We start from the raw sequence: 20,566 nt of genomic DNA, 5'->3' as shown, positions 1-20,566 counted from the left end.
CTGATCATCAAATTCAATATCCTGATTTCCCCAACCTCCCATACCCCTTCATCCCTTTAGCCCCAAGAGTTATATCAAATTTATTCTTGAATCGGATAATGTTTCGGCCTCAATTACTTTCTGTGGCAGTGAATTCCACACATTCACAACTCTCTGGATGAAGGAATTTCTCCTCACCTCAGATCTAAAAGGTTTACTCTTATCCTCAAACTATGACCCCGAGTTCTGGACTCTCCACAATCTGGCATTGTTTTCCCCAAAAGCCTTGTCTACGTCTCTTCATAACCTTCAGTTCCACCTACTGTGCCACTGAATTTGGAGTCATTTGATACATATTTGTCATATATTACTGTATGTATATTTATATATATTATACACATGTATATCAATATATTTATTTACAAGTACATAGATACTTGTGTGATGTGTGTAATATAGATACACACACAAATATATTGTAATGATTGCTGCTGTGAGAACACTGGACAAGCCAGATCCAAACAAGTATTGTTAGGTTTTGTCTTGACAGACCATTTTCATTTCAAGAATGTAATGCATGGAGGAACCAAAGATAAGAAAATAAGGAGGAGGACTCTGAAACACCAAAAAAAATGCTGTACAAACTTGACCGAGACAAACACAAACAATAATGCAAAATGGGTATACTGAGTTTATGAGATAATGATTCTAAATAATACAAGCTCCTATTTTAAACATCAAATTTTTTGTTGTGGCTTTCATTCTGATTGGCTTTTAAACATATTTATACTCTAGGAGGCCATCCGTTTTTCTCTGGGTCTGGCTACACATTCCTACTAGTGTGATCTCCTGGTCCAAGTATAAGCATTGTTGATAGTCACACACTGTAACCCACCAAACACATACAGATGCTCCCTTGGCACCTATTCCATACCTGGACTTCTCTCTTTACAGAACTACACTAGAATTCCCTCTTTCCCCTCCAAAGATGCACAACTGAGCTGTCTGGTTAAACACATCAGACTGGATGTCTGCAGCCACCAGGTCAGCTCCTGTTACACGTTTTCCTGATAAGAACCCCACCAGCTTTCCTTTTAGAGAATAACTCCACCAACGGCAATTTTCTCCATAGCAAACTCAGGGCTTGCTTTCTTCTAAAAGCCTCCCAGCTGGGTCAAAATATTAAGCATGATTTATAAATGCATAAGGCATACTAAACCAAACTAGAAGTAAGTAAGGCCCATTTCACCTTAAACTGAAACCAAAGCTCCACATTCTCAACTCATAATGGAGGCAGTTTTAGTGAGAAGTTCTTGAGGGTAGATCATGACACCTTGTTTTACCATCCACAAGTTGGAAAATCATTATGTTCTATCTGCCACATCTCAACCAACTACCAACCCATGTCATAATGTTGTCTTCAGTTCCAATTTCATTTGAATTTTGATTAAAGTCTCTTGTGAGGAAACTTATAAGTAGTTTCTGAAAGAGCGTGTAGACAATATCTGTATATTTCCGTGTCTAACATGCTGATGATAGTCTCAAAATATCGGTCAGATATGACCTACATTTCACGAATCCTTGCTCTTTGATCAGCTCAATTGCCTAATTGTCTAATTATCTGAGTGCTCAGTCACTTTGACTCTGAGAATAGATTCCATTAAGTCCCCTACAATTGCTATTAAGCCGATGTTCTCTCCTCTCTCTTTTAAATAATGGACTGATGTATGCAATTTTCAACTCAAAACTATATTCCCTGAATATCAAGTGCCTTAGAAATTGTGACTAATGCATTCGGTACTGAATACTCGCATGTGGTATGCCCCATTATTTTTCCTTTAGATTTTTTAAAACTTGTATTAAATCTATTAAGCTCCTTTCTTGACTTCTTTTTTTAGGTTCCCTTCTACTATTGGTAATTTTATTCTCGTCCTCCACTGTGAAAATGGATGAAAAGGATTCATATAGCAAACCCACAATTTTCTTATATTGTTACCTGCATCAAACGTTAAAGAATCCATACGAACCATGACCATTATTTTACCCTTAATATATTTCTAAAAAAATCATTGTCAATGGTTTTAATATCCCTTGCGAGTTTTTTTTTAACATCATATTCACTTTTGTTGCTTTTTATAGCTCCTCCAGTCCACCGGATTTCCACTTTCCTTGGTATTTCTTCAAGATACTTCTTTTAGTTCTACCTCTTACCTCATTAGTTAATCATGAATGCTTAACTTTTCAAGTGGAACTGTTGTCTTTTGGGGGTATACACTGCTTTTGTCTGAGTCCAAACACTTCACTGAAAACCCTTGTAAGTTTAGTTTTTGATAGTTCAACCAAGTTATATTCCTCCTCTGATAAAGTGTTCTGCATTTATGATAAGATGAATGAAGGAACACGAGTTCCATGCCCACACCCTGTTCTTAGGTAAGCTGACAGATTCTCCTTCCTGATAGGCATGGCTCAGGGTAGACCCATGATCTCCAAGACTTCTGGCTTGACACAGGAAGGGACAATTAGGTTGCTGACTCTTCCCATTCTATATGAGACTATTTCCTTGGGTGGATGTAGCTATTACTAGGGGGCATAACTGTAAGGTTCACGGTGGGAGATATAGGAGGTAGGTTCTTTACTCAGAGAGTGGTTGGAGTGTGGAATGCACTGCCTTCTGTGATAGTGGAGTCGGACACTTTAGGAACTTTCAAGCGGTTATTGGACAGGCACAAGGAACACACCAGAATGATAGGGAGTGGGATAGCTTGGTCTTGAGTTCGGACATAGTTCGGCACAATACTGAGGGCAGAAGGACCTGTACTGTGCTGTACTGTTCTATGTTCTATATCCTCTCCTTTTTCTTGTGGGCTATCATGTCCTCCGGAATGAAAGAGTGAGAGGCAGTGAATATCTGTGAAAAAGGTCAGTGGAGATGTACAGATAGTACAGGAATTGAGAAGTGAAGCTTCAAGATGGAATGAGGATGGCGAGTTGATGAATGTCAAGGCAGGCGAGTGTATTGCAACATGAAGATCAAGTGCTGGGGGGAATTGGTGGTTGTGAAAGTGCTAAGATGTCAATGGTGTTATTGTACACAAAATGGATGAGTGTACTTCGAATGAGACAAAGTTGTTGCAGTATGCTCCAATGAATGTTAAATGCTGAAGGATGTAATGAAGAGAAGGACATTATTGATATGATAGAGTGAAAGGAGCATTGTCAAGTGCTCTTAAGAGAAGCAGAGAGGTGAACGGAGAGTTGTTCTCACACTTGCTGCTCTCATAGGAATATATTAGCAACAGAAGTAGACCATTCATTCCTTTGAGCCTGCTCTGCCATTCAATGAGATCATGGCTGATCTGATTGTAACCTCAACTCCACATGCCCACCTATCTGCAGTAACCTTTCATCCCCTTGTTTTTCAAGAATCTATCTAGCTCTGCCTTTAAAATATCCAAAGACTCCCCTTCCACTGCCTTTTCAGGAAGAGAGTTCCAAGACTCTCAAGAAAACATTCTCCTTGCCTCTGTCTTGAATTAAAAATAAAAGTTGAATTTTTATTTTTAAGCAGTGGCTCTAATACGAGATTCCTCTGGAAGAGGAAATGTCCTCTCCTCATGCACTCTGCCAACACCCGTCAGGATCTTATGTTTCAATCAAGTCATCTCTTATTCTTCTAAATTCCAGAAGTTACAAGCCTAGCCTGCCCAGTCTCTCTCATTGTAGGACACCCTGCTCACTCCAGGTAATAGTATAGTAAAGCTTTGTTGAATTGCTTCCAAACCATTCACATTCTTCCTAAAATAAGGAATCTCTTTCTATGTTAAACATAGTAGGTAGTCTCACAACATCAGGTTAAAGTCCAACAGGTTTATTTGGTTGCACGAGCTTTTGGAGTGCCGCTCCTTCATCAGGTGAGGGAAGGTCTGACTTTGTAACAAACGCCTGCCTCAGACAAAAGAAGGAAAAACTTGCATTCATACAATGGGTGTGATTTCCCATGCAATCTGCTACATGTTTGGCAGCAAAGGAGGCACTCACCTGATGAAGGAGTGACACTCCGAAAGCGTGTGCTACCAAAGACACCTATTGGACTTTAACCTGGTGTGTTGTGAGACTACTTACTGTGCCTACCCCAGTCCAACACTGGCAACTCCACATTATGTTAAACCCAGATTTGGGAGTGATGCTGAAGATGCTAACCTGCTTTTTACAGTGACATTGGAAATGGTCATGGTCATTTATATTATTGTGTTACGTGTGTTGTGGAAACCACATCTTCTTGCATCATGACAGTGACTGCATTTCCGAATACGAACATTAGCTATGTAGTGCTTTTGAATGTTCTGAAGTGCTGGAAGATATTGGCCAGAATCTTCTGGCTACTCATACAAAGAACAAAGAACAACCCAGCATGGGAAACAGGCCCTTCGGCCCAACGAGCCCGCGCCGCCGCATCCTCCTACACCTACTCTACCCTGCGTGTCTGCGAGTAGAACCCCTAACTTAGCCAGATTCAGGGGAGAATAGTGTCAATTTGGTAAACCATGTTCTCCGGAGCAGTGTACTTGGTGGCGGTAATTCATGCCGGCGGAATCTTTCAGTGCCGCCAATGGTGCATCCCCATCTTTCCTGGTGTTGAGGGGTGCATTCAACCAGGAAATCCCATTGACAACAGTTGGACCAGAAGGTCCTGCCACTGGACAATGGCGAGCTCCTCCTTCCCTATGAAACACGTAGCAGATTGCATGGAAAATCACACCCATTGTAAGAATGCAAGTTCTTCCTTCTTTTGTCTGGGGCAGGCGTTTGTTACAAAGTCAGATCCTCCCTAGATACATGAATGGCATATTTTGTTTCCAAAAGCGGTCTGTGCATTTTACCTTTATACAAGTTGTGTCACGCTAGCCTATATATTCTTGTATGATGGCTGGACCCAGTGGACCGTTATGAGTTATTCTTTAATTTTGTGTAAGGGTTTATTTACTTCCTCCAAGGAAGACTGCTAACATTAAAGGAGGTGACATTTGTTTTGAATTCTTAACCTGCTTTATTCCACGGTGAAGCAAGAGACACAGGGTCAGGCTTAGTCCAGTTGATCTAACTCTGTAAACAAAAAGCTAAATTAATAAAATTCCTAAGTTAGTTTCTTCAAATTACTAGGTCACGTTACTTGAGTAAACCAGAATAATGCCTCTGTACTCTGCCCTATACCCGAGGCAGGACCTCACTCCCGTTTTCCAGTGTTTATTTCCAATTTTCGAACACACTTTTCTGCCTGACTGACCTTGTGATTGCGTTTGGTTTCACAAGCCTTTCTCTAAGGGCAAGATTCTCTGGCCTCCCCTCGGTGACTTTCTTGCAATAGGAGGCGACGCCCTATTGGCTAGCTGCGGGAACTTCTTGTGACATTTATTGTTCATCCCGACTTGCCCTCAGGGGGCCAACTTCTCTGGCATTTGATGCAAAAGTGGGCCATTTGAAAGGATAATGGAGCCGAAACCATGATGGTTTGTGACTGTAGCTACGTATAGACCACACCAGTCAAGGAAAGCAGACTTTAAATGTTTTTTCCACAGGATGTGGGCATCGCTGGCGAAGCCAACATTTGTTGCCAATTTCTAATTGCCCTTGAGAAGATAGGGGTGAGCCACTTTCCTGAACAGTTCAGGTGGTGTAGAAACACCTGCAGGATGGTTAGGAAGAGAGTCCCATGTTTTTGACCCAGTGACTGTAAAAGAACAGACATACATTTCCGAGTGAGGATGGTGTGAGACTTGCAGGTGGTCATGTTCACATGCATCTGCTGCTCTTGTCCTTGTTTGTTTGGAAGGTGCCTTCAAAGGATCCTTGGTGAGTTGTTGCAATGCCTCTTGGAGATGGTGCATTCTGCTGCCAATGTGCATCAGTGGTGGAGGGTGCAAAGATGCTGGATAGGGTGCCAGTCAGGTGAGTTACTGTTTCATGGATGGTGCCAAGCTCCTGAAGTGCTCTTGGGTCTGCTCTCCTCCAGGCAAAGGGAGAGTGTTCTGTCACAGTACTGACTTGTGCCTTGTAAATGATGGACAGTCTTTGAGGAGTCTGGAGGAGAGTTAATCACCACAGAATTCCCACCCTCTGACCTGCAGTCCTACTCTTACAGCCATTGTATTTAGATGGCTGGTCCAGTTCCGTTTCTGGTCAATGATAACCCCTGAATATTGATAGTGGGGGATTCAGCGATGGTATTGTCAATGAATCTCAAGTGGATACGATTAGATTCTCTGTTGTTGGAGACAGTAATTACAAAGAACAAAGAAAATTACAGCACAGGAACAGGCCCTTCAGGTTGCCCATCTAAACTAAAACTCTCTACCCTTCTGGGCATCATATTGCTTTATTCCCATCCCATTCATGTATTTGTCCTATCTGCTTCCACTCCCTCCCCCAGCAATAAGTTCCAAGCATCCACCAGCCTCTGTAAAAAAAACTTGCCTTGTACATCTCCTGTAAACCTTGCCCTTTTCACCTTAAATTTATGCTCCCTAGTAATTGACTCTTCCACCCTGGCAAAAAGCTTCTGGTTATCCACTCTGTCATAATCTTGTAGACTTCTATCAGGTTGCCCCTCAACCTCTGTCATTCCAGTGAGAACAAACCTAGTTTCTCCAACCTGTCCTCATAGCTAATGCCCTCCATACCAAGCAACATCCCAGTAAATCTTTCCTGTACCCCCTCCAAAGCCTCCACATCCTTCTGGTAGTGTGGCACCCAGAATTAAACACTATATTCCAAGTGCGGTTTAACTAACGTTCTATAAAGCTGCAACATGACTTGCCAATTTTTAAACTCAACACCTCCGCTGATGAAGGCAAGCATGCTGTCTGCCTTCTTGACTGCCTTCTCCACCTGTGTTGCCACTTTTAGTGACCTGTGTACCTGTACACCCAGATCCCTTTGCCTATCAATACTCTTAACAGTTCTGCCACTTGTTGTATATTTACTTTCTTTATCAGACCTTCCAAAACGCATTACCTCACATTTGTCTGGATTAAACTCCATCTGCCATCTCTCTGCTCAAGTCTCCAACCAATCTATACCCTGCTGTGTTCTTGGGCACTTACCTGGCACTTGTGTGGTGTGGATGTGTGAATGTTACTTGCCAGTTAACAGTCCAAGCCTGAATGTTGTCCAAGTCTCTCTGTTTATGAGCATGGCAAACTGACAGCTTTATGATTACTTTTTTGATATCAGCTTTTTTTTTTCAAAATATTTCCACAAAATGTTTGCTCTGAATTCAAATGCTCAACTTTTCACGTTGGTATTTATGCTGGCTTTCTCTAATTATTAGTTCAAGTCTTTGAGTTAATCATCCAGTGACATGACTACTCGCAAATATATCCATAAATTGACAGTGCTTTGTAAGTGACAAACAGGGTGACTATCATTGTAGTTATGTAGCAGAACTTCAGTTTTAACATCAGACAGAGATTTGAGTGTTGCAATGCTCTATTAGTAATCCTCTAAATTTACCTCTGGCCTACATTTATTGTGCTAGCTACTGCAGGGTTCAAATATATATTTAAATAATCCCAGTCTTTTATTCAGGGTCAACTGTTTCTTCTGTTTCTAGCCCCTCAATGAAATGTCCAATTCCCTTTAAAACTTTCCATCAGCCTTTCACAGAAGCATTGAATACCTTATTGCCCCCACCCCAAGAATTTCCCACGTCAGGCCCAAATAAAGGCAGGAGCTTTTTTTTGTATTCATTCGCTGGACATGGGCGTGGCCAACATTTATCACCCATCCTTAGTTGCTCTGGGAGGGCAGTTGAGAGTCAACCACATCGCTGTGGCTCTGGAGTTCCATGTAGGCCAGACTAGGTAAGGATGGTAGATTTCCTTCCCTAAAGGGCATGAGCAAACCAGATGGGGTTTTCCAACAATCAACAATGGTTTTGTCATTGGTAGATTCATAATTCCACATTTTTTTTACTGAATTCGAGTTCCACCAGCTGCCGTGACAGGATTTGAACCCAAGTCCCCAGAACATGAGCTGATTTCTAGAATAATAGTCTCGCAATAATACCACTCGACCATCACCTCCACATCTCCCATCTTATCCATCATATTCACCTGTGGCCTACGCCACAAATGGATTTAGTTGGATCAATATTTATCCACCTGCCTTCGATATTGATTTCCATCATTCTTGAATGAAACATCTTTGAGCAACAGAGTGCTATAATTTTGGAGAAAGAAATCCAGAAATATATGTTAATATGCAGCATACTGCCCAGGAACAGGCACTTTCACGCTATTAGTCCGTGCTGATATTTATGCTCTACTTGAGCCTCTTCTGATCTTTCCTCACCTAAATCTATCATTGTCATCTTTTAGGCCTTTCTCCCTCGTGTTTGTCTAGTTTCCCCTTAAATGCATCCACAATAGTCACTTCAACCACTCCCTATCGTAAGCAAATTGTACATTCTCATCACTCTTTGGGTAAAGAAAGCCCTTCTGCATTTCTGATTAGATTTTTTTGCTGACTTTCTTATATTGATATGTTACAATCTGGTGAGGAGCTGTTAACTTTTGAAAAGAAATCTAAATGCCTTGTTTTAACCAACAGAACTCACCACAAGATTCCATCTTTTTTAACAAAGCAACCTTTTCTGTGAATGAAAGACTTAAACATGCAGTACAGTAAGACAGAGGGCAACACGGTAGCACAGTTGTTAGCGCTGCTGCTTCACAGCTCCAGGGACCTGGGTTCAATTCCCAGCTCGGGTCACTGCCTTTGTGCAGTTTGCACATTCTCTTCGTGTCTGCATGGGTTTCCTCTGGGTGCTCCGGTTTCCTCCCACAGGCCAAAGATGTGCAGGTTAGGTTGATTGGCCACGCTGAAAGTTACCCCATAGTGTCTTGAGATGTGTAGGTTAGAGGGATTAGTGGGTAAATATATCGGGATATGGGGGTAGGGCTTGGGTGGGATTGTGGTCGGTGTAGGCTCGATGAGCCAGATGGCCTCTTTGTGCACTGTAGGGTTTCTATGCACTATTAACTAAATATGGGTTATAGCTATATATGTTACGCACTCAGGTTTCCTTCCTGCTTCCCCCAAGAATTTTCTCAAAAGACGTATCAATATTCAAGCAATTTACTCCTGTATGAACCAGTCACAAGCATGCCACTGTCCTCAGGGGAATTCTCCTTAGCTCCAACTATTCTAAAACGTAAAACTTTCATTTCAGATTTGCCATCTCCTGACAGTGGGGGCCTCAATCCCTTGTTCTGGTTATGTCTCCAATACTTCCAAACTAAATTGCTGGTTACTTTAATTTACAATTGGACACTGTAAGGCCCACTGTAGATTTTCCTACTTGTTTCATACCAAGTCATCTTCCTACACAAGTGACACAGTGGTTAGCACTGCTGCCTCACAGCGCCTGGGACCTGGGTTCTCCCTGTGTCTGTGTGGGTTTCCTCCAGATGCTCCGGTTTTCTCCCATAGTCCAAAAGATGTGCTGGTTAGGTGCTTTGGCCATGCTAAATTCATCCTCAATGTACCCAAACAGGCGTCAGAGTGTGGCCACTAGGGGATTTTCAAAGTAGCTTCATTTCAGTGTAGCCTACTTGTGACAAGTATAAATAAACTTCCAGCTTCTGTTCTTTACAAGATTCAAGCTGAGATTAAGCCTCACCTGCTTTCCACACAGTCAGTGACAAAGTTAATGTTTTAAGCTGCTGATAGAGCTGTTTCAACTATCTCCGATTTAATTTGACTAACTTCTCTCAGTTGACTTGAAACCATATTAGGTCCAGCCATCTCTTTAGATGTTCTGGCAATCCCTGAAGCCCAGCATTTTAATTGCCTTACCTTCACAAAATAATAACATTTCCAGAGCAATATTATCTGTAAAATATTAGGTACCAGGTATTCACAACAGATGGCCTCTAAGCATGTTCCCCCGCAGAAGAGGAAGCATTCTCTCTGTATGCACTCAATAAAAACCTAACACTTTCATATTTTTAAAACTCTCTGTTAGGTCATTCCCCCGCTCCCCCTGCCTTTCAATCCTCTTCTGATATGTATACCCACACATTTCTGGTATCATCTTTGTAAATCTTTTCTGCATCCTCTTCAGCATCTCTGTATCCATTTACGTTGTATCTTTCTTCTAATACTAAAGAATGCCGCATTAAAAAGTGTCCTTTCTCATTTTATATTCTGGTATGAGATGATGCGCAAGAACCTTCCTCCAGGGTAGTGTGAGAGAGCTGGTCATTTTTATTGGTGGTACAGTGGTCAGCACTACTGCCTCACCATGGACTGGAGTTCAATTTCCAGCTTGGGTCACTGTCTGTGTGGAGTTTTCACATTCTCCCCATTCTGTGTGAGTTTCCACTGGGTGCTCCAGTTTCCTCCCACAGTCCAAAGATATGCAAGTTAGGTGGATTGGCCATGCTAAATTGCCCCTTAGTATCAGGGGGACTAGCTCGGGTAAATGCATGGTTTTATGGGGATAGGGCCTGGGTGGGGTTGTGGTCAGTGCAGGCTCGATGGGCCAAGTGGCCTCCTTCTGCATTGCATGATTCTATGACCTGGGCTGATGTCTATCTCTGACTCTTCAGAAGATGGCTTGCCCTGTCTGGCAGTGCTAAAAACCTTGGGCGAATGCGCATGAGTGAAAACAATTGTACACGCATACTCCTCTTAATAGGTGTAGTCCTGTAAGACAAATTGGTGTGCAGGCAACAACCTTGTTGAGAGAGCACAATGTCTATTGGCTGCTATGATCCAGATCAGAAAATCTGAGATATTTTATGAAGTCAGCCTAGACCATAAGTTTTTCACTTTGAATTTGGCTGGAGTAAGCATAAGATGTTTCACTCCTGGTATGATTTAAATGACCCACTAGGGAGTGTTTATCAATCAAAGTTTATTTAAGAATGTAGTTAACAAATGGAAAGAAAATTAGCAATGACTTTTACCAATTACAAACCAGAAAAAAAACAACCACGATATTGTATAAACTATAACAACTAAATGCATTATTCCAACACAACAAACCTCCTTACAAACATACATCCATCCCAGATTTAGCACAGAAAATAAGAATGCTCACACAATCTTGCAGCTCTGCAACACCTGCTATGAATTAGTCCTGTGGTTGGAGAATTAAAACTCTGGCTTCTCCATTCTGGAAATCCCAGGACCCCCAAGTATAGATCACTGCTGACATCTAGCTAGCAAACCACCAACAGCAAAATTTCCACTCCAGGAAGGCAAGAAAATCTGCTTCCAGCAAGATGACAGAATGTATAATATCAGGGAGAGGGATAAACATGCTACCTCCAGCCTAGAGTTCAAAGACCTTCTCACTATCCAGCAGCCAAAACTGAAAATAAAAGAACTCTTGGGAGAGAAAAAATGGTCCCACTTGATCTGTCAATCAATCTTCCCACAACAATTCAAAAAGGCTCATAAACTCCGAGACAATGCTTCAGGCCCAGTTTAAACTTAAACAAAAAAAACCTCATTTAAATCATTTAAGCAGCAATAAAAGATGCCACTACAGAATCTCGCAGTAACTTCATTGCAGTGTTAATGTAAGCCTTACTTGTGAGTAATAAATAAACTTTAAACTTTTAGACCTCATGATGCCAATAATAAAAAAAAATGACAGGCTTGCTTACAAACTGCAGAGAAGATGATTAAAAACACCTTTCTTAAAGTAGTGTCACCTGGCACAATCACAGAGTACTACAGTGCAGAATAGTCCCTTCGGCCCATTGAGTCTGCACTGACACATGAAAGGCCTTGACCTGCCCACCTAATCCCACTTGCCAGCACTTGGCCCATAGCCTTGAATGTTATGATGTGCCAAGTGCTCATCTAGGTACTTTTTGAAGGATGGGAGGCAAACCGTCTCACCACCTTCCCAGACAGTGCTTTCCAGACCATCACCACTCCCTGAGTAAAAAAGATTTCCCTCAAACCTTCCCAAACCTTCATTTTTAACTTGTGTCCCCTCGTATAGTCCAAAGATATGTGGGTAAGGTTGATTGGCCATGCTAAAATTGCCCCTTAGCGTCCTGAGATGCGTAGGTTAGAGGGATTAGTGGGTAAATATGTAGGGATCTGGGGGTAGGGCCTGGGTGGGATTGCGGTCGTGGAGACGCGATGGGCCAAATGGCCTCTTTCTGCATTGTAGGGTTTCTATTTCTATAAGCTGTAACTGGCCCTTCAACTGAAGGAAACATTTGCTCTCCCATTCTACCCTGTCCTTGCCCTTCATAATCTTGAACACCTCAAAATAAGAGATGGTTTTCAGCCACAAAATTCATTTTTTTTGTAGCTTTTATTCTGCATTTGAAAAGTTTTCCTGATTTGAAAGTGGCCGACGCTGATATGAATGCATGAAATAGGAAGTGCCTCACTCTTCAGAGCAAATGCCCTTCATCTTGATGACCGTTAAATTTCGTGCGAGAAATAAAATACCTTTAAATTTTCTCTTTCAAGTCTTTCGTACGTAGCATTGAATTGAAAATGCAGATATTGATTATTCACCCATGCACAGTAGCGCGATGCTATGATAATCCATTTGTACACATCACCTCAGCAGAGCTGTTCAGTTTTGTCAAGGTAGATTCACAAGCACAGGGAAAAAGTCATTAAAAAGATGTCACTTCAATAACTAGTGCTGGAGCTTTCATGAATTACTAACGTAGATAGTGCCTACTGTGTGTTTTAGACTTAAGCATGTATAGTGCAACCAACTGATAACCACTTATGGCTTTGTTATATTTATATTAAACAATAGCTATTCGAGCTGTATTGGTGGAATATATATCAATGTCACTTGCCACTGATTCCAAAATGAAAAGCAATGATAGGAAAGTTAAATAGACATTCATCATTTACAGTTGAGTTATTTAAATAAGTCTGTATTTTTGACCTTCAGATGTTGTCCAAATTTACATTCCTTTGTATTAATTGCTTAACGATAAATCCTCATTATAAAGATTCATGGCATTTTTGTAACTTGGAAAAAAACTGTATTTAGTCAGGACAAAAGTGGTTTGCTGCCTAGATTGCTTGGAACAAAGTCTTCTTTGCATTCTGACTGAATATCCAGACTATGTTGTAACAAACATTTCAATAGATCTTAGAAACTGCCCATTAGATCTTGACCTCAGGATGAATATAAGAAAGATTGATAGCTTATCTCCCAGGATACTGGTAGGATTTGCTCAGAAGCTTCCAATCAAATTGAGGCTACGCATAATCCTTTGCCTTTGGGGAATGGTCTCCCTCAACATGCGCACATGCATGTGCGCGCAATAGCAAAATACCAAAAAAAAACTAAACTTTTTGATTTCCCCACCAAGTTTTGCTGAGAGGGCCCACAGTCTGTGCTGCTGAAACATTGGCCATGCTAAATTCACACTCAGTGTACCCAGACAGGCACCGGAGTGTGGTGACTCAGGGACTTTCACAGTGACTTCATTGCAGTGTTAATGTAAGCCTAATAAATGTGACACTAATAAATAAACTTTAACCTTAAACTGAAAAGCTTTGAAAAGTCTAAGGACAACATTAGGACCAGATTAGCATATTAAGTTTATTTTATTAGAGCTTACATTAACACTGCAATGAAGTTACAGTGAAAATCCCCTAGTCGCCACACTCCAGCGCTTGTTCGGATACGCTGAGGGAGAATGTAACATGCCCAATGCACCTAACCAGTACGCCTTTCCGACTGTGGAAGAAAACCGGAGGAAACCCACGCAAGCGCAAGGAAAATGTGCTGACTCCACAAAGACAGTGACTCAAACCAGGAATTGAACTCGGGACCCTGGCGCTGTGAAGCAGCAATGCTAACCACTGTGCCGCCATGCCTCCCCAGTTAAGTATTAATTAATGAGGCTGCTGCCTGAGGCAGGTGAACACACAGGTCACTTAAAAGGGCCCAGTTAAGAAAGCAGTGGCTGGGTCAGTAAGAACGTAAGAACATAAGAAATAGGAGCAGGAGTAGGCCATCCAGCCCTTTCAGCCTGCCCCGCCATTCAATAAGATCATGGCTGATCTGTCTTGGCTCAGTTCCACTTTCCCGCCCTCTCCCCATAACCCTTAATCCCCTTGCCTATCAAAAACCTATCAACCCGCATCTTAAATATATTTATTTTTATATTTAGCGAGGCAGCCTCCACCACATCAACGGGCAGAGAATTCCAGAGATTCACCACCCTTTGAGTGAAGAAGTTCCTCCTCAACTCCGTTCTAAACCGCCCCCCCCCCCTTTATCTTGAGGCTGTGCCCTCTAGTCCTACTGTCCTTTCTGAGCGGGAAGCGCCTCTCCACCTCTATCCTATCCATCCCATTCAACATCTTATACGTCTCAATGAGATCTCCCCTCATTCTTCTAAACTCTAATGAGTGCAAGCCTAGTTTATTCAGCTTCTCTGTAGCCATTTTTACTGCGTACCTGGCACAGATCAGCAGGACTAAGCCAGAAATCCCACCTTCCAGGATGCCAGCACTGTCTCTAGTCTTTTCTTTCCTAATGCCTACAATTCTATTTGTTGCCTCTCACACCATGCAGTTTTAGTTAGGAGTGTTGAGTTGGTGAAAAAACACAAATCGCCGGTTGGCTGTACCACAAAATTGTAAGAGAAGATTTTACAGAATTCTTTAAAGAATTCTGCGACGCTGCTGCTATCAACCATCAAATCCTATCACCCTACTCTATAAAATAACACTGCTTTAGATCAATACTTACAAAAGAAGAGAGAAATGCTTTCTTCAAACCCAGGGGCCAGGCAGGAGAATAATATTGCTTTAGGCTACAGTCTTCTTGGATTTTCTGAATATGTTCTCCTCCGGGCCTGTATTATTCTCATGGGAAATTAAGCAACTGAGTGCTCTCCAAAGGTGATGGGATCATGGTAAGCGGGATCGCATAAAGACTGCAGTCAGAGAAATGGAATGTTTGGTGGAGATACAGGGCAGGAGGTGTTTGCGGAGATGGAATAGAGCTGAGGACGGATTTAAAGATGACACATTTAATGAAGGGTATGGAGCTGATGCAGATTAGGGGGATGAGAGTGATAGGTGAGTGGGACTTGGTGTAGGACAGGATTAATGCAGCAAAGTTAATGAATAATGGATAGCAAAGATAAGGGAAAAATTTAACTGGAGGCGATAAATGTTTGCATAACAGCTCATGAAGGGATTGAGGTTGGGTGGAGCCATTCAGTGCTGTGGATTTGAGAGTAAGCAGTTAATTGGCTAGATGGATGATGGAAGGATTGGAAAAGGATGTGGGAGGATAAAGGGATACAGAGCAGGGAGGTTAAATGCAAGTTGCATCAATTTTTTCTCCACAAACTTAAGCGAATTGAAAACTTTGCTAGCCATACGCTAACTCATTCATCTACCGCCCCAATGCTTGCGGTTATATTTGCTTCCAGTTAATGAACAGCTTGATTGTAACATTCTCAGCCTCCATAGCCTTGCCTTCTCCCTATCTTGGTAACCTCCTCCACTCTCTACAACCCTCTCGAGATAGCTGCATTCCTCTAATTCAGGCCTATCAATGATTGTGCAGCCATCAGCTGCCTTGGCCCTAAGGTCCAGAATTTTCCTCTTAAACCTCCCCATTTGTCCTTTTTTTATCGTTCTTTAGGAACCTCTTTAAAACCTATCTCTTTGACAAAACATTTGGTTTCCTGCCGTAATATCTCGTTATATGCCTTTGTGTCAAATTTAGTGTGATAATGCATCTTGTAAGTGCCTTGGGTCGTTTTACAATGTTAAAGGCTCTCTGTACAGGTGCAGCTTATTTTTGTTGACTGTGTGCTCATAGTCATGGGCTGGGGTCATGGGTGCTAAATACTAACACAGATTGGCTGGGCTGCACACCCTGAATTCATGTTAAAACTCGCATTCATGTCTATGTCTCTGATGGAAAACATATCGGCCTTAAAAATAATAACTAGATTGCCTTGGACATAAAAGTTTGTCTGATACAATTCAGCCCAAGAGAATGGAAAGTGATTGCAATCCATGGTTAAGGAGTTAAATGTGTGGCAGGGTCTGTGTTTGATGACTTTGGTCTTCTACATGTCGACCTGGAAGAAAATGAGATTGGGCAGTTATTAAACAATCAATTGTCGCAGAGACAGCAAAGGAAAGTCCAGAGAAATGAAGAAAGAGGGAGAAACCTGAGATCAATCAGTGAACATGTAGGGGCTGCATTCTTGTGGGTGGCACAATGGTTAGCATTGCTGCCTCACAGCGCCAGAGATCCAGCTTCGATTCCTCGCTTGTGTCACTCTGTGGAGTCTGCATGTTCTCCCAATGCATGCATGGGTTTCTTCTGGATGCTCTGGTTTTCTGCCACAGTTCAAGGAAAGGTGCTGGTTAGGCACATTGGCCATGCTAAATTCTCCCTCAGTCTACCTGAATAGGCACTGGATAGTGGTGACTCGAGGATTTTCACAATAACTGCATTGCAGTGTTAATGTAAGCCTATGACTCCCTTTGGGTGGAGGGGACATCCCATCAGGAGATTGCTATGCACATCAAATAAGTATTGAGTCAAGAAAGTAAGTGGAGGTCTGGATGGATTGAGATCCCGCCATGTTGAAACTCAAAAAAGACGAATTGAGTTCTTGGAATCTTAAGTTTGTACACAAAGTCTTTTGCCTTTAATTAGATCAGGGGAGCGTTTGCTTAACGTTATACAGTGGCATTTTATCCACCCACACCAAATACTTCTTTTGTAAATTTAACTTCCATCATGACAGTTGCTGTTGGCCGACCATTTCCATAACATCCATTCAACCTTCTCATTTTAATGTATTGTGGAACTAGAATGTCACATCAGACAAAGAGACTTAAACAACATCAAGGTCCAATGTCAAGTTTCATCCCAGAACATTAACATTGATGTATGCTCACATATTTCACTGGCTGGGACTGTCGCACTGCATTACATACAACATTGTCGACTTGCAGCCCAGGATTCAAAGAGGCAATAAATTGAGTTATGTAGAAAGCATTTTACATTTACACTCCACCTGTAAAGATTAATGATGAAAGGAAACTGTACTCCTCAGCATGTGTGAGAAGTACTCAGAGCAAAAATGCAGTTGGAATGGATTGCCAGTGTTACATCTCAGATTAAGTAACAAGTACTGGACTAGATTACACGCCTGTGGAGCATCTTTGAAAAGTTTTGCTACATTAAAGGAGGTATTTATATGCAAATTGCTGTTGTAAAATTCTACATTTTATAGCCTCCTCCCCTTATAATGTGTCCCAGTGACAGAAGTTATTTTGGATTGTGCATGACAGCTTTTCAAGAAAAATCTATTTTAGTGTGTGTGTTTCTTTTGGTAATTCTAAACTTCATTGTTTCTGTTAATATATTTCACTTTATTAAAATAGTTATGCATTTGTATGGTTGTATTCTGTGGTGACTGAAGTGTGGCATGATAAAATTTAGTTATATGATGCAGGTCGGGTTGATCAAAACATTTAAACAAGGAGATAAGGAACTATAGACCAGTGAGTCTAATGTCAGTACTGGGAAGTTGCTAGAATTCATTATCAGGGATTTCATAACACGGCATTTGGAAATCAGTGGTATAATCAACAAAGTCAGTGTGGATTTACAAAGGGGAAATCATGTTTGGTGAATATGCTGGAGTTCTTTGAGGATGTAACTTGTTAAGTTATCCAAAGAGAATCAGTGGAGGTGGTTTATTTAGATTTTCAGAAGGATTTCAACAAGATTTCACAGAGCAGATTACAACCTAAAGTTAAAGCATGTGGGAATGCGGGCAGTGTCTTGAGATGGATGAGATGGATCTAAAGCTCATTAGCGATAGGAAGCAAAATGTTGGCATAAATGGATCTTTGTCCGTTTGGCGGGCAGTGACTCTTGGGCTCCTGCAGGGATCTCTGCTAGCACTCCAATTGTTCACATCATATGTTAATGTTTTCGAAGGGGGAACTTAATATATTGGGCCCAATTTTACCATTTTCATTCTAAGTGTCAATTTTGGGCGCAGTACGGATCCGACTTAGAAATCCGCTTTCAGGCACCCCCATACGCACTCAGTCATCTCCAGTCAGATTCACACAGTGGGTGGGGTTTAGTGCTGCCGGAACGATCTGAGCTCTGAACTACGCACGCGCGGTTAGAAAAAATTGGGAAAAGCGCGCCCGTTTCAGATTGCTCCCAAGCCACAGAAAGCAGAGAAAGCTGCCCAGGAGCGAAAACTGGGAGCAAGGGTGTATCTCGGGGTGGGGAGTTGGGGCAAGTAAGTATTTTGGGAGGTATGGCAGATGGATCTCTGGTGGGGGGGAGGAGGGCAGGGGTGATGATCGGTCTGGGTAGTGGGGGGGGTGGATAAGGGGGATACACGGACATCACTGGCCCCCTTATCCACTCCCCCACTACCCAGACCAATCGCCACTCATGCCCTCCTCCCCTCCTACCGATAGACTGCAGAAAGGCACCCCCGCCCCCCCAGCCAGGGATCTATCTGTTCCCCCCCCCCCCGCTTCACAAGAGATCCATCTGCGCTCCCCCCGCCCCCCCACCGAACAGTGATCCATTTGACCCGCCTCTCTCCTCACCCCTCCCCGCCAAGACAATGATCTGGCCTCACTCCCCCACACCCCCATGACAACAAACTTGCCACGCTCCCTACCCCCCCCCGCAACCGCCAGGGAATGGTTTGGCCTCACTCCCCCTCCCCTCCAGAATAACATCTGACCCACCGCCTCTCCCCTCACCACCAGACAACGATCAGCTCTCCCCCTCAGCATGGTGAGGGAGGGAGAGAGATAGAGGAGCCTGGCCCTGAGAGCTCTGTGTAGCTTCCCCCACAGGAGTTTACCATTGAATCCAAATCCTTTCCTACGTGGCTTAACTGGCAAACCGCTGACGGTGGAGTTACAATGGGGAATGGAATACAAGGGCTACTTGGTATAAGTCGATGGATATGTGAACATGCAGCTGGTGAACACAGAAGGATATATTGATGGCGCTTTAGCAGGTCACCTTGGTGAAGTTCTAATAAGGTGTAATAATGTCTTGTACATCAGAGGAGTTGAGAAAGAGGAAGAAGATGGGAAAATGAGAGAGTAACATTATTTTATATTGAAGAGGAGTTGAGAAAGAGGAAGAAGATGGGAAAATGAGAGAGTAACATTGTTTTATATTGAAGAATAACAATGTGTAGAATTTTTGAGTACATTTTAAATATTCAGCCTTTCGAATACGCTGTATTTGGATTTGCACTGACTAGGTCAGGTGTTTGTACTGTGCTGCAAAGTGTAGATAACAAAATATAATTTAATTGTAGACACCTGCTCTAGTTTGACTCTGAATATGTTCAAATGTGAATTCAGGTGTAAGTTGAACCAATAAAACCAGTTTTCAACCTGAAAAATAGATACTGATCAGCCTTCCACCAACCCCCCCACCCCCACCACCAGACACTGATCAGCCCCTCCCCCCCACCACTAGACAATGATCAGCCCCTCCCCCCCACCACTAGACAATGATCAGCCCCTCCCCCCCACCACCAGACAATGATCAGCCCCTCCCCCCCACCACTAGACAATGATCAGCCCCTCCCCCCCACCACCAGACAATGACCAGCCCCTCCCCCCCACCACCAGACAATGATCAGCCCCTCCCCCCCGCCACCAGACAATGATCAGCCCCTCCCCCCCCACCACCAGACAATGATCAGCCCCTCCCCCCACCACCAGACAATGATCAGCCCCTCCCCCCACCACCAGACAATGATCAGCCCCTCCCCCCACCACCAGACAATGATCAGCTCCTCCCCCCCACCACCAGACAATGATCAGCTCCTCCCCCCCACCACCAGACAATGATCAGCCCCTCCCCCCCACCACCAGACAATGATCAGCCCCTCCCCCCCACCACCAGACAATGATCAGCCCCTCCCCCCCCACCACCAGACAATGATCAGCTCTCCCCCCGCCACCAGACAATGATCAGCCCCTCCCCCCTGCCCTAGACAATGATCAGCCCCTCCCCCCCCACCACCAGACAATGATCAGCCCCTCCCCCCACCACCAGCCAATGATCAGCCCCTCCCCCCACCACCAGACAATGATCAGCCCCTCCCCCCACCACCAGACAATGATCAGCCCCTCCCCCCCCACCACCAGCCAATGATCAGCGCCCCCCCCACCACCAGACAATGATCAGCTCTTCCCCCCCCCCACCACCAGACAATGATCAGCCCCTCCCCCCCACCACCAGACAATGATCAGCTCTTCCCCCCCCACCACCAGACAATGATCAGCCCCTCCCCCCCACCACCAGACAATGATCAGCTCTTCCCCCCACCCACCGGACAATGATCAGCCCTCCCCCCACCCTAGACAATGATCAGCTCCCCCCCCCCACCACCAGACAATGATCAGCCCCTCCCCCCCACCACCAGACAATGATCAGCTCTTCCCCCCCACCCACCGGACAATGATCAGCCCTCCCCCCCACCCTAGACAATGATCAGCCCCTCCCCCCCACCACCAGACAATGATCAGCTCT

The 20,566-nt window shown here is 43.4% G+C and overlaps 1 protein-coding gene and 1 pseudogene across 1 annotated transcript in view; both read left to right on the top strand.

The window, feature by feature from the left end:
* The window catches only part of cdh13 (cadherin 13, H-cadherin (heart)), a 971,374-nt gene that overhangs the window by 821,339 nt on the left and 129,469 nt on the right, over positions 1-20,566 (top strand). The window lies entirely within an intron of this gene.
* On the top strand, positions 14,942-19,123 carry LOC145342482 (small nuclear ribonucleoprotein F-like; annotated as a pseudogene).

This window comes from Carcharhinus amblyrhynchos, chromosome 4, assembly GCF_965287045.1.
Source record: "Carcharhinus amblyrhynchos chromosome 4, sCarAmb.v2.hapA, whole genome shotgun sequence".
NCBI lineage: Eukaryota > Metazoa > Chordata > Chondrichthyes > Carcharhiniformes > Carcharhinidae > Carcharhinus > Carcharhinus amblyrhynchos.
Note: the sequence above shows the minus strand (reverse complement) of the source record. Positions and strands in the feature narration are given on the sequence as shown.